Below are 16,122 nucleotides of genomic sequence, written 5' to 3' on the forward strand. Positions count from 1 at the left end.
GTGTTCCAACGACCAGTTGGGAGGAAAACAATGAGAGAATTGATGGAGCCATGCTTGTGGATGAATGTCGTTGCCAGAATTCTTAAATGTTTTGAATTTACGTGTAGTAATGAACAGCTTATAGTCAAAATCATCATGTCGGCGAGTAGCATATCGGTCATTGTTACGTCGTGTCGGTGGTTCCATCTCAAAATTCGGTGTACCTTGCCAATTTCTTTCATAATTACCGAAATGCCCTGTGTTATTATTTTGCGGCTGTTCCGTATTTCTATGTCCCTCTTCCCTTATTGGGGCGCGAGTGTCCTCTGAAATACGTAATTCTTGTATTACCTGTGTCAGCTGATCTTGTACTTCCCGGATTTCTCTTTGGTGTTGTGTATTAATTTGATTCTGATTTTGTTTGAATTTTCTTATTTGTTCATACTCTTCTGTGTCAGTGAAGGCTACGGGTCTTGTGTCATTCAGATCATCATCTACCTTTGTAGATAAGTTAGTGACCTGATCCGAAAGTTCGGCTACTTTCTCCGATAGTGTACTTATTTCTTCAGTGTGTTTTTCTGAACCAAGTTTCAGAGTATCTACTGTGTCCTTAAAGTTTTCCTGAGTTTTTGCAAGTTGCGTAACCGAATCGGTAGATGCAACTGAGTCAAATTTAGCTTGCAAGGTCTCATGATTTTCATGAACAATAATTTGCAGTTCTTTTATGGCTGCTTCGTGATTCTGTAATGCATTTTCATGCCGCGAAAAAATAGGTTGAAAATGCTCACAAATTTGTGTTTTTACGTCATTACAGACTTTTTGACATTTCGATTCAATGTTATGTAACTCAGTAGTTAAATCTTCACGTGTTTGTTCAAGTGTTTGTTCCAATGAGTCTAACTTTTTAAGATTTTGTTCCACTGTGTCTAACTTTTTGAGATTTTGTTCCACTGTGTCTAACTGTTGCTGTGTTTGTCTCTGATTTTGTTCCAATGTGTCTAACTTTTGCAGCTTTTGCTGTGTTTGTCTCTGATTTTGTTCCATTTGTTGCATTAGTTGTAATAACAATGCATTAGTGTCTGGAATCTGTTCCTCTACTCTTTTCGGCAGTGCATTTGCACCGGCAACATTCACATTTTGACAAGCTGAAAATGTGTCTTGACTTATTTGAGAAAACGGTGAGGACGCAAAACCTGAATCTACAGTATTTGCAATATTGTGTTCTGTCATTCCCGATTCCTGAGGCGAGCTGTTGCCGACCAATTGATCGATAACGCTTCCCTGTTCACTACCTGTTTCACTGTCTACACCATTGTTTGCCGCCCGCTCCATTTCCCTATGCGCAATTACCAAATTACTACTTTGAACATCAGTTAATTCATTACTCGGTGGCGCTAACACACTGCTTTCATTTTCACTGTCATTTCTCAGTTTACTTTGGAGCCTAGTATTACGTTTTTCACACGCCATTATTGTCACAGTATTTCACACGACAACACAGAAAAACACAATTTGAAGATCAAAAATAAGAGAACACATTAACATAGCACTGAAAATAATATCTAGTTAACTGCAAGCGCAGCTGCGAAATACTTGGTGCAAATCTACATGCATGCCACAACTGTTTTACTGTACAACAATGAAAGACTGCAACTACAAAGGAGATTTTCTCTACAATTACGCGCTAGCAATAAACAAAATCTACACTAATTACACAAACTACAACAAAAAATCAGAAGATTCCAGTGAGGTATCCTCGGCTAAGGGTCGACATATGAAACTTCCCCTTTGAACAATTCTACAAGACTGTGCTTAAACTGACACACAATATTTTGTTAGCGCAACGCAATCTGACTTTCAAAATTCCCCACAAAAGAATGGCCCTGACTAACATTAAACTATACCTTTCACAAATCACTTACCTCACAAAAATCTTCGCTGCTCAAGCTACTGCAATACAGCGAGCGCCACTACTGCCAGCTAAATAAAAGATTCAAACTACTGAAGGCACTAACTACTGATAGGGATAGTTAGCAAATGGAAGATATTAATAGAGAACAAACAATGTATTTACCTTGATATCATCATATATAAATATATCAGTTCATGAAAAATTGCAAACCTCCGCCATCTCTCTCCCCACATCCACCACTGCTGGCGGCTCACCTCCAACTGCGCAACGCTACGCGCTGTTCACAGCCAGCTGCCTAACACTACAATGGCGAGTATTACAACAATGCAAAGCAGACACAGACTGCCCACAACACAGCCAGTGATTGTCATACAGAGGTGGCGTTACCAATAAAAAACCTAAACAGCCTACTTACATAGAGAAAACATAAACAGTCTACTTACACATATCAGTTGGCGATGAAGAAGCTTCTCTGGCTCTGGTTCCACCTCCTACACTGTCGTTCCATCTTAATGGGCAACGAGGTAATTTTTACGTAGTTACTCCGACCCAGGTGGATTGAACTTGCATATTCATCTTTTTCTTGCAACAGAAATGACATCACATGGGTACTGTATCCATTTTCAATGTCGTTAGTGCATCTTCAGACATTTTGTGAAATCTGAGTGCTGTTTAGATTATAGTGCACGGCATCCTGAGCAAAATGTCTCGTTCCACTGGGGCATCGCCGGAGCAGGAAGAGTTAACACAGCTCCTACATTACAGCAACTTCAGCAAAATCAGCAGACCGTTCTGCAGTTGGTGGCTCATCTTGACGTCGCTATGCCCCATGTCCCCCAACAACTTCTGTACTGAAAAGAGTTGGCATAACAGAAGTGGACCTGGGCAGGGACGACTCGGTCACCATCGTTTCAGTAATTTAATGTGAAAATGGACATTGGCCTGTTTTCCTCACACAGTTAGAGCAACATTCTGTGGCCTTTGTAATTTGAGGTGATGCACATCAATGGGGATTTCTGTTGGCCTGATTCGGTGCTCATGCCTATCATGTTCTTCAGCATTTCAGTCCTTGTGCAGCTCTTAGTACCTTACCATTTTTCCATCTTAAAGATTGTCTTCAGCATTGCAGCTGGGCTCTGTATTGGTCCTCTGTGCTTCTGCCTACAGTGCCTTGTCCATGTCGTCCTTCGTGACTTAACATGCCTCCCTGTCAATTATTCCATCATCCCCACCTCGTTTTGGGTGATCATCTGCACTCCTCCCTCTCCCTTTTACCCACACTGGAATACCGCGATGTTCCAGGCACCACAGGGACGTCAAAAAATCACTGAGAGTGGACTGTCCACTACTATTCATTTCAGGGTCCTTTCGTGTATGTCGACGCACTTTGGGTGTGCCATCCTTCTTTGACGCTTTATACCTCTCTGATGGAGCTGTTTCCGGCACCTGTTCTGCACAGAGGTTTTTCCTCTAAAGATTCCTTCCTTATCAGCTTTGCTTCATGTCTGAGCGCCACTCACATGTACCATGTCTGCCCCCACTCTAGTCGTGTGTTGTGTCTCATTTGCCGTATTAGCTCGCCTGTCAGCTTCAGTGCTCTGTAATGTCACTTATCTTCCTTCTTGTAGAGCAGATCCAGTTCTGACCATTGTTCCTGCACTGCATAAGACTGATGTTCGAGTGACAAGTCCACTGCATATGATACTCTGGCCTACCACCATAGCAGTAGCGCAAGACCGTGAGTCTTGTCTTGTCCCGTCACCAGTTGCCCTCCAGAGGTGACACGGATATCGGGTCCCCAACTTCACGTTCCATGAGACTCATTTTCCAACTGACTTCGTTCTGCGGGGACCCACTGGTGACTCTGACTGTTCACTGGTTGAGCTCTCTGGGCCACGCTCTCAGGGACAAGGGGACTCTCTAGATCTTCACCCCTAGGGATCAGCCAATTTCCGCCCTTGTGTTGTTCACTGACACAGCCACCAAAGTTTGCTGCAACTGCATTTCTATCTGAAGTATTGGAGTAGTTGTTGGTGATGGCCACCATCATTCGGTTTGTGCTTACTTTTTCCTTCCTCTGACACCTGTCTTTCAGCGACATTTGTGTTCTCTTGGGTGCAGTCGCCTCCTTTGGCTTGCTTTTTACATATCTGATGCCATTCTGCTTCTCTCACAGCGTGATTTGCTATGATGTTGTCTGTTGACCTGTGGTCCACATAGATTTGGTTTCTCTGCTGCAAGCCCTCTGTATGGCATGATGACCACTACCTGGATCGCGTGGTTCTCCTCAAGTCAGTAACACACAAGTGGTCCTTAGGGTCACTTTTGAGGGCCACCAGTCGAATTTTCGTGGGTCCATGGATGCTCCATCTTGGAAGGGCAGTGTCGTAACGACACTAGATGTCAATGACGCTGTGCTCGTTGCTCAACTGGGGGGTTGTTGCCACTGGACTATATAGCAGCAGCTTCCTATCTCAAACACAGAACCTGCTACATCATCCATATGGTACTCCCTGCTGTTTCTTCCTGTGATTTACCAGAACGCCTGTCATTGCTCCTCATCTTCCCGGCCTTCGGTTTGTAGTGGCTTGCGTCACGGGAGAGTAAGTGTTATGTTGCCGAACAAGATATTATTTGAAGTATACTGCGAGAAAGCAGCATTACTGCTGACGCTCTTCTCTATTCCTTGAACTATGAAATGTTAACTATTGTAAAAAGTTATTGTCTAGCTTCTGATCTTAATGAGTATGGACGAATGTATTATGGCTTAAAAGAGAAGGCATTTTTACGAGACCGCCATCTTTAACTGAAAGCCATTTTCTGATTTTGTGCGAGAATAATAAGAAAATAAACCAATTCCTCCGCAGCATAAACAACGTGTGTATTGCGTAAATTACTCTCCATCTTATGGTTTCACATTTTCAAATATCTGTCCATGCCTAAGAGATATTTCTTTGGACTGTGGAAGCTCGAACCTGCAAACTCTGTGCGGTCATTAATTTAAAGCAAATCCCCTTCGACGGACAGGCTTCCATAGAAAGGAGAGATGGACCACAGTTAACGTAGACCAAGATTCCTACAGATTCAGCACGCAGTTCGACGACCGGTAGAGACATTGAGTCCAGCTTACACTCAGCGTGTAGCAGCAGATCTCTAGTCTACAACGCACAATCCCCCGAACATAAGCGTCGTCTGGTGAGCTCTGTTTGGTCATTTATTCATTTCAAAGGCCTAAACTCTTTTCTTAGAGAGACAGTACTAAAGAAATAATTCCTTGAATCGTGTATAACAGTAATAAAGTAATTGGATCAAAGCAATAATTAAATTAATAATAATAATAATAAAAGCACTTCATCGAGGTTACTTTTTATTTCTGAAAGGAAATTTTCAACACAGATCTACATTCTATAACTGAATTCAGGGTGAAATAATGACTCCTCTCATGCATCAGTAGAGCTCAGTAAAATTATAACAATTTACCTTTCACGTGAGTGGGAGTTACTGGTGGCTGACGACAAGGGGAGGGGGACAGGAGACTCTCCATCGTTCTACATGCTACCAGCGGTGTCACAGAGTTCTCCGCAGTCATCACAATGAGCCACCACCTCTCCATCCTTACTGTGGGGGGAGGGGGGAGTGTGGGGGGGGGGATATGCTGTGTGCTGTATTGTGGGTCTCCACCTACTCTGCCAGCAAGCCGGCAGCTGTGGCCGAGCGGTTCTAGGCACTTCAGTCCGGAACCGCGCTGCTGCTACGATCGCAGGTTCGAATCCTGCCTCGGGCATGGATGTGTGTGATGTCCTTAGGTTAGTTAGTTTTAAGTAGTTCTAAGTTCTAGGGGCTGATGACCACAGCAGTTAAGTCCCATAGTGCTCAGGGCCATTTCAACCATTTTTGAGAATGAATCATCATATATTGTTCCATTGGCTCTGAGCACTATGGGACTTAACTGCTGTGGTCATCAGTCCCCTAGAACTTAGAACTACTTAAACCTAACTAACCTAAGGACATCACACACATCCATGCCCGAGGCAGGATTTGAACCTGCGACCGTAACAACAGCGCGGTTCCGGACTGTGAGTCGATCGCTTCGTGGGGTCTGCTCCACAGTCGAAACCTGGCATCAGCTCTTACCAACTGAAATCTGGACTCATCTGGCCAGGCCACCGTTGTCCATTCGTCTAGGGTCGTCTAGGGTTGAATCGCTATGGTCACGACCACAGGAGAGCTGCTACAAGCGATGTCATGATGTTAGCGAAGGCATTCACGTCGGCCGTTTGCTGCCGTACCCAATTTCATCAAATTTCGCTGCAATGCCCTACAGGATACGTTCGTTGTACGTACCACATTGATTTCTGCGTTTATTTCACGCAGTATTGCTTGTCTGTTAGCACTGGGAAGTCTACGCAAACGTCGGCAAGTGAATATCGTCGGCCACTGTGTTATTTATGGTGAGAGCTAATGTCTGAAATGTGGTAATTTCGGCACGTTACTGACGCTATGGGTCTCGGGATACTGGATTCCCTGACGATTTCCGAAATGGAATGACCCATGCGCCTAACTAGCTACCATCTGCGTTCAAAATCTGTCAGCTACGACCACAATGACACCATAAACCCTCCCATATTAATTATCCAAATACAAATTACACCTCTGTCCGCCATCTGTAGATGTGCATATCGCTATTCCATGACTTTCGTCACCGAATACCCGACATGACTTTTACACTTAAGTTGATTTCCTGGTGCTATGGCTGAGGTGTATATTGCTGGCGTCAGAATAAAGCTGACGACGAGGCCTGTTCGGCTCATCCCTCCACCCACCGGTGTCTTTGGATCTCTCTCATTCCAGACGCACAACGCTCCGTCGTTAGGCGCTGTTCGTTGATTGTATTGTAGCAGGTCACGGGCCCCGCGACAGTTTGTCCGCATCTCACTTCCACATCGCGCAACAGAACACAAAAATTTCTCCTCCCCACACCACAGCATCGCCTCGTCCCCATGTCTCGTCACTTGGCTGCCTAATATGGCGACCTTTTGAATCTTCTCTTCCCACAGCTGACAGCGGCGCTTCGTGCTGCCAGAGTGTGGCTCCGTATTTGGTTGTTCTTTCATATTTTACTGTGCAATTCGACGTCAGTCCCGTTAATATCATGCCGTGTTCCGGTAGGAACGAGTAGTAGTAGGTATTCTGCCTTATGCCAGGTCTTGTCTTAGGTTAAGCCTCTTCCACTTTTGTCTGTCCATAGCCAGTCTTTTCATTGCTGAATATTTCACCAGCATTTGATATCTTCTTTTCCCTCTTCCCCTTTTTCCCTCCACCATTCCTTCTATTCCTTCCTTCAAAAAACAGTTCCTCCTCAAACAATGTCCAATCCAGTTCCGTTTTCTCTCTCTAATGACTTTCAGCATGTTTCTTTCTTAATACTTCTTCACTCCTTATTCGGTCTTCTCTTTCCACTTTTTCCCTTCTTCTCCATACCCACATCTCCAGTGCCTACAAAATTTTTTCATCTTCCTTCCTCAATGTCCAGGTCTCCGAACCATACAGTGCAACGCTCCAGATGTAACACCCGACAAGTCTTTTCCTCAGATCTTTGTTTAGTGGTCCGCAAAGTAATTTCTGTTTCCTCTTGAATCCTTCTTTTTCCATTGCAATTTTTTTCCTAATTTCTGTTGAGCAATATACATCATCCATTATTACATCTCTCAAGTAACTGAAGTTATTCGCTTGCTCTATTTCCTCTCCCCCTATTTTCATTCGGTATTTTCTCCCCTTTCCTCCAGTTACCATCCTTGTCGTTTTGTTCTTGTTAACCTTCATTCCATATTCTTCCAGCTTTGTGTTAAGTACATCTAACATTTGTTCCATCTCTCTTGCGCTCTCTGCCATCACAACTATGTCGTCTGGAAATCTTATACACGCCACTCTCCGACCCCCTATACAAACTCCTCTCCTTCCATCAAAACTTTCATTAATAATTTCCTCCGGATAGATATTGAACAGTGTTGGTAATAAACAACAACTTTGTCTTACACCTCTTCTCAGTCCAATTTCTTCACTCATCGCAACTCATATTCTTACTCTTGGTCTCTGGTTCAAATATAAATTTCTAATTAGCCGTCTATGCTTCCAGTCAACTCCATGTTTCCTTAGGATTTCATCTGGGGAACGAAACTGGAAGCAATTAATTTCACTGCCGCGTTAAATCTCCCGCTCGTGCTACACCAGTAGAATGCGCTCACGTCTTTCCTAGCTTCGCTCAACGAGAAATGGCCTACTAACAGGTCTAGTCTGCTTTTTATTGACTCCCTTCTGGGTCAGATGTAATTTTGATTCCAATGTAGCAACATTCCACTACTTCATCTATCTAGTGATCCCCAGTTTCGATGTTCGTCACTTGAAAGGCTCTCGCTTTCTAGAGAATTCGTATCAAACGTTGAGCAACTGCGCTATGCGTAAGTCACTTGGTGATGCAGAGACAGTCAACCAGCGGTCGCCTCCGCCCGCCAGAGCGATGCATTTTGCCAAAATGAGGTAATGCAGGGATATCTTACTGCAAGTCCAAAGCTTTGACTGGCGCTGACAAATTGGAATGACAGGCGGGCATCTTTCAGTTCCATCTTTCAGTTCTTTCAGTTTCGTCTCGGCCTTCACCCTGATCAGCACGCTGCAGCAGCAGTGTTCATACATTTGTTTTGTGTGCTTGATGTGGGCGCATTCGGTGAACAACGTCCGGTTCAGTGATGCGTCTGAAGCCAGCAACGAGCACTGCAGTTGCATTCCTATGATTGGCTACCGTCATAAGACTGAAGTTAGGTAACACTACGTGCTTCTTGCGTAATCTTTTGTATCCGGGCTTTCTGTGCAGAAAGCTTGGTCTTTGTTCTCTTTTTCAATCGCTTCATAACACGCAGTCCACCTCTGTGCTAAGCATCTGTAACTTGGGAGGGATGTTATGGTTAACTTTAACGTCGCGTCTACTTGTTTATTAGTTTGCGTTTCTCATACATTTTTATTTCGCGAATTCAGTGTCTTACACATTTTCCTTGACTTACCTATTCTGCCACATCTATTACGCCTCCATACACTTTATGCTTCATTTTGCTCAGTGGCTACTCTGCACATACGTGCCATGGTTGCGTTTATTTTTCGAAGGAATTTCAGCAATCCAGGTATGTTTACGGTGGTGCAGAGTTTTGAGATATCCTGTAGGGATAACATTTATATAGACTTTCTAGCAGCAAGGTAACGGCTGGTTAACCGTGGCCTTCGTCCGTGGACTAAAAGTGGACAAAGTTCCTGGGCTAGAAAGTTTTGATAGCCGGGACGTCATCGCTTGTCGGACATATCACATCGCAGAGGTCTACAATAAAGACATGGGTAAATCATATTACCTGCCGTGAATGCCGTTCGTCCTCAGGACCAGAAATCATCGTAAAAGGAATGAATGTGAATCTGTGTCAGTGTGGGTTAAAGGCGCTGACCATTGTAAAAAAATTAAACTTGTTGATGATTCCACCCATTATTACAGAAATTAAATGAAATCTTTCCCTTCCCTATTCCTTACAAAAAAAAATTATTATTAATTACAATATTTCATCAGCCACATGCGAGATACTCTGTGTGAGCGATGATCTTGGTCATTACGCAACCGCTTATCACTCTGTGTTTACAAATGAGATGCGTGGTGTTAGTGAGACTACAGCACGCGTCCGGGATAACCACTTTTCGGACTTAAAAAATTTTTGAATCACAGCGTCAGCCTAGAACCTGTAGTCCTACATCGAGAACCGGTTGATCAAGGAGGCAACAGCTTTGTCTATATAAGTGCTATTACCAGTTATTATTTTTACCACACAAAGTGTTTTTAGATTATTAGGTAGTGCAGGTAACAGATAAGAAAAAAGAACAAGTCGGGCCCAGAAGTCTCAATTTGTTATACATTGAGGATCTGTAGTATGTAGTTCGTAGTTCATGCTCAGGTACAATGTTAAATTGTGCTACTTCCGGGTAATTGCGTGTTGCATAGAGTTTGCCTTCTCCTATCGTCATTCCAAAGGCCCCTAATAGGTCACACTGAATGTCTAGGGGTATATCTCAAGACATAAATTGTGTTCGTAAAGTTGTATGAACATTCGAGTACAGTTTTAAAGGAGTGGCAGGTTACACACTAATCTCTTAACTTTCGTTTTGCTTTGATTTACTCTCAATAATTATGCCATTCACTAGGTCCTCTAATTCTTCCCCGTTTTTGCTGAGGATAGCGAGGTTATTAGCACAACTTAACACAGATATCCTTTCAGGCAGAGTTTAATAGTACCCCTGGACCCTTATTTTATTTTCGTCATTGCCTTTTCGATGTACTAGATGGTCAGTTGGTCGTATACACTGCATTCCTGCATTACATCTTTTCTAATCCGGACACTTCTTTCTTGGGTTTCCGTTCATATTGTTTTCTTTCCATTAGAACCCCTTTTTAATTTAGTGGTTTTGTGACATTACACCAAGTCTCTGCTACGAGACTGCTGACACGGCGATTTCCAGCAAGGAGGGGGAGGGTGGATGGCGGAGGGCAATAAGCTCTCAGCGGAAGCTCCGGTGTCCTCCCCTTTGATTGCTGTGCCTCGTTCGTCGGCCATTCTCGTCTTTGGCTCTTGTCCGACAGAATTACTCGCGCCAACCATCCGTTAAGTTCGCTCGCCGAAACAGAAGCTTTGTAGGGTGGTCACTGTCCACAATTTACGTCTGAAACGTTGTACGCAGCAGACCACATGCTAGTATTAGCTTGTGGCCTAAGATACCAATAATAGATCAGATACTTGTTCTGAGGCAAGTACATTAAACGGCCTATGAGTGTAATAGCGAGTTTCACAACTTCTATGTAGACGTCAAACACGCCTTTGCTAATCTTGAAGGGTAGAAATGCTGGATGATTCTTTTCTTCTTGGTATACCATCTATGTCTTATTCACGCAAGCGACATTGGCTGGTTCCAAGAATGCAGTGCGGGTGTACAAAGAACTAAGTAAATGGTTTAGTATTAGGTAAAAAAGTCAGACGACGGGAAGCCTTCTCCACAGTTCTTTTCAGCCTGACTCTTGCACCAACCATTCAGAAGCTTCAAATATCTACATAGGCACAAAGTGCAGATAAAGTGCATATGCTGATGACGTAGCAATTATTAGTGCAAGATCAGTTTCAAGACAGAGAACTACATGTGAGTTGAAAGAAGATGCACGACATAGAGGCCTTGATATCAAAGAAATGAAGACTGAGTACATGAATTTCATCAGGAGCGAAAATAATAAGTTGGATAAATTATCAGCCGCAGGCTTCAATTTTGAACATATGCAGAACTTTGACTATGTCGGATCTAATATTAACAGCACAAGTTCCAAGTCAACTGAAATAAAACTTCTCATCCTAAACGGTAATAGATTCTACTACACATTTAAGAAATCATTGGTCTCCAGTTAAACAGGCAGGTGAAAATGCTAATATGTACATACATGATGAGACCAGTTGTATACTACGGATGTCAAACATGGACATTAACGAGTACCGATGAACAGCGGCTCAGAACATTTCAACGCATGCTTTTACGCAAGAACCATGAGGCAGTTACCGGAGATTTAGAAGGAACGCTGAGTTGGACCGCCTTATGCAACAAGCTGACACTGTAAGACTAATAAAAAGTAGAAGAATAGCCTATCTTTGACATTTTCTTCAAGAACAACTAAAAGTGTTTTCAAATGGAGACCAAATGGAAGAAGACTACATGTCAACGCGGCCAAAGTTGTGGATCAACGATGTGGAAGAACGTATAAAGTCTCTCATGCAGGGTCAAAAGATTGTGGAGAACTGCACTGGAGAGAACAGGACGGAGGAAACGGTTGAAGAGGCTAAGACCCGCGCAGGGTTGTACTGCCATAGCAAGAAGAAGAAGAAGAAAACATGTTAGTAGTACCACATATCGAAAGTCAAATTACAATGACGGTGGCGTAAGTTCCTGAGAATACGGTGGCCAGAATTATTACTAATACTGTATTTTGCGAGACTGTTATGGTTACAATATTATTTTAAACTCTAAGTCGTGAACTGAGCTTCGCTTTTCGTTAAATCATATTCAGAGTTACGAGTATCCACAAGGAAACACAAAAATAAAATTCTTAATTTATTGCTTTATAAGATGCAAGATTCCAAGAGGGAACAATAACAACTGAGGGACAGAAAAGTAGTGAACACACCAATAGGGGCGTCAGGCAGGGCTACAGAGCTTCTCCCCTATTGTTAAACCTGTACCTAGAAGAAGTTTTGACGGAAAGAAAAGAAAGGCAAAGTTTTATCAAAGATAAGATTCCCTGATAATTCTATCCTTATTGAGGGCAAGGAAGAATTACAGAACGAGCTGAATAGAATGAATTGTCTATTGAGCACAGAATACGGACTGAAAGTTCACTGAAGAACGACGAAAATAATGAGCATTATAAAAATGAAATCATCTATAATCTTAACACCAAAATCGAGAACCACGAAATATACTAAGCGAAGAAATGCTTCTAACTTGCAAGCAAAATTACACATCACCAACAAAGCAAGAAGCAGAACAGCTCAAGCGAGAGGGCCACTCTTCGGTAACAGAAGTCTAACGCTATCAAACATATGCTGCAATTTGAGGAAGAAATTTCTGATAATGTATGTGGAGTAACATACTAAGTCGGCCGGGGTGGCCGAGCGGTTCTAGGCGCTACAGTCTGAAACCGCGCGATCGCTACGGTCGTAGGTTCGAATCCTGGCTCGGCCATGGGTGTTTGTGATGTCCTTAGGTTAGTTAGGTTTAAGTAGTTCTAAGTCCTAGGTGACTGAAGACCTCAGAAGTTAAGTCACATAGTGCTCAGAGCCATTTGAACCATTTAATATACTAAGTATAAATAAGTTAGCAAACATGTGTCAGAACACTGACTCGAAAAAGGAACAGGATGATAGGACATGGGTAAAGACATCAGCTATGAGAAGGAGCTGTGGACGAAAAAACTGCGTGTGAAGTAAGAGACTGGAACATATGCCACATATGATCGAGGCTTTTATGTATAGGTACTACTCTGAGATGAAGAGGATGGCGGCAGATAGAAAGTAGTGATGGACCTTATCAAACAATCAGCAGAATAATGACACAAAAAAGATGCTAACCTAAAACAATAAAGATTGCTGGAGAAGAGTGTAAAACATAGTCAGATGACTCTCCTTGATGAGTACTTCCCACAGCTCGAGAGAGTGAAAAAATAGTGGAAAATTTCGATATATCCAGAGGGTCTACATATTTTAACAAGGAAAGTACGCCAGTCAGTACCATTGTAAAACAATTCTTACTAAACAGTTATTTAAACATTAATTATTATGTGATGTGGCAGACATAAATTCAGTGCAGCACGACAGAGTTTACGTACAAATGTGGAAAAAGTTATTTTCCCAAAATATTTTTAAAAAATTGCTAATTCTGAAATACAGAAGAACACTATATGTAATATGGTCACATTTACGTCCTCCTCCTTATCAATAAAACTCCCACCCTAACATGCAGGATTTTAATTGTTAATTATATATCATTCAGAGTACAGCATTATTCCTCTGATTATTTTGATTCTTAATTCCAGTATATGTAACAATGCTAGAGTAAGACAGTAGAGTAAGACATACCAAGAATACAAGAAACACAAGAAACATTTCAGCTCTCTAGCAAAAAGTTCAAAGTTGTTTTAAGATTTTTTATATACGATTTATAAAAAGTTTATGACACTTGGTCAGTTAGCAGTTCCTTACGTCAATGACGCCGTCATTAATCAATTACGATTGAAGAGTGGAATTTGTATGCCATTAGACAAGATTGCGATGTTTATTCGTGGGATCCCAGATCAACAAATATGAGGAGATTCGAAGGCAATGACGGCTAGTCGTCTTGACCTAATGAGACGGTAGTCTGGATTGGCGTAGTTTGCTTTCCCACGAAATGATTACTGACAAGTTAATCTCTAACAGTCGTAGCCAACGAGGCATCTCTGTTTCTATGAAGATGCAAGTACATCAGCCGGAAATGTGCTCGCCTCGCTGACTGCAGTGGAACGCCTGAGCAAGCGACTGCACTGAAACAGTCAAAACAGAGAACCATCAGCTAATGTTTACATGTTAAACAGGTCACACAGATTCGTCAACAAAATGGCACACGTGCGCTAATGTGAAAAATTTTACCACAGCCACAAATTTATTGAACAACATTCCATTTGCATCTTGCCTCTTATGTAATCACTGCCATTTATACCACTATTGGCTGATTTCGGCTGTTCGCCATTTTCAGTTTCACACTCTTATACCCGTAAGTTTACACCGCCTGCGTTAGTGGGTCTCTGCAAACGTGCATATGTCATTGTAATACGAAACCGCTGTCGAAGCGAGCAGGAACGAAGCAACGTTATAATTCATCAATGCTTTGAATAACATTACTGCCATAGAGGAATACGTAAATAAACGTAAAAACTGATATATTGCAGAGAATATTGCCCTACAGGGATCGAATCGACAGTACCCACTTTAAAGTAAACATATGCTGATCAGCAACAACATTATGATCACCGACATATTATCGATAAAAATCCGCCCAGCGTCAACTGGCGAGAAATGACTGCTACTCAGGCACGTGTACGGTGCATGTAGTATCACTGACCTATCTGAATTAGACCGAGGGCAGATTATGATGGCCCAGATGCTCGGCACGAGCATTTCGGAAACTGCACAACTTGTCGCGTGTTCGTGGAGAGCTGTGGTGAGTGTCTTCTGCACGTGGCAAAACCAAGGCGAAACCGCGTCCAGCCGGCCGCTGTGGCCGAACGTTTCTAGACGCTTCAGTCCGGAATCGTGCTGCTGCTGCGGTCGCAGGTTCGAATCTAGCCTTCGGCATGGATGTGTGTGATTCCCTTGGGTTAGTTAGATTTAAGTAGTTCTAAGTCTAGGGGACTGATAACCTCAGATGTTAAGTCCCATAGTGCTTAGAGCCATTTGAACCATTTTTGAAACCACATCCATACGTCGTGAGATTGGGTGGCCTCCCCTCGTTAGAGATGTCGGACTGGTGAAACAGGACAGGCGATGAACTGTGGCCGAACTAACATCAGACCTTAACGCTGGGCACAGTACAAGTGTGTCTGAAAACACAGTGCACCAAAAATCCCTGACAGACCTCAGTAGCCGATGATCCACGCATGTGCCAATATTAACGCCACGACATCGGCAACTACGACAGAAATGGGACCTTGACCATAGGCATTAGACGTTGGCGCGTTTCATGGTCTGATAAATCCCGATAACTTTTTCATCATGTAGATGGGAAGACGCGAGTTCGTCCTCTTCCAGAGGAAGAACTCCTTGACACCTGTACTACAGGAGGGAGACAAGTTCGCAGTGGCTCCATTACGCTCTGGGGAACATTCACGTGGGCGTCCAAGTGTCCAATGGAGTGAGTCGTGGTGCGCCTTTTCTGGCACACCAGCTCTTTGGCACGACTATCGATTACCCGGCTGTACTACTATCTTTGCCCCTGTTGTGATCTGCCGGCGGGTATTGGCGGTGGGGTATTTGGTCGTCGGACTCGCTACGAGGCGCTAGCACGTGTTTGAGGGGGACGAAGGAGCAAACACGGGGCTCTGCCAGCGGTGGCGCGGCCGGTCTATCTTGCAAGACGGTCGCGAGTTTGTGGTGGACCTGCCTGATGTCAGCTTCGGGTGCTGCTGGTCGCATTGCTTTGGGGCCTGTTTTCTCGGAAAGACCTATCCCTCGAGACCATCTCTAACAACGCCCTCCATCGTACGTTTAACTTGTTTTGGTACCTTCGTTTCGTCAAACCATTTGCGTTACAGCGAGTGTATTTGTTGGTTGGTTGGTTCGAATATACGTGTTGTCGAAGTGAGAGCAGCCGGCAGAGTCTGTGTGACTGTATACAAATCATCAGTTAGTATTTGATTTAAAATCCGGTGGTTGGATGACTATTAAAAGGCAGATTAACACGAAGGCGTGCGTATGATTTAGGGTTATTGCCATCAAGCTACGTCCTTGGTACATTTCTGTAAAAAAAAGTATTTGCAACCAGATATTCTGTTATTAGTACAACTTGTCTTTGGTAAAGCTAGTCATTTATATGTACTTCATTATATACGTGCACTTATTGAATGCACTCACTCA

Source organism: Schistocerca americana, chromosome 5 (genome assembly GCF_021461395.2).
Source record: "Schistocerca americana isolate TAMUIC-IGC-003095 chromosome 5, iqSchAmer2.1, whole genome shotgun sequence".
Taxonomy (NCBI): Eukaryota; Metazoa; Arthropoda; class Insecta; order Orthoptera; family Acrididae; genus Schistocerca; species Schistocerca americana.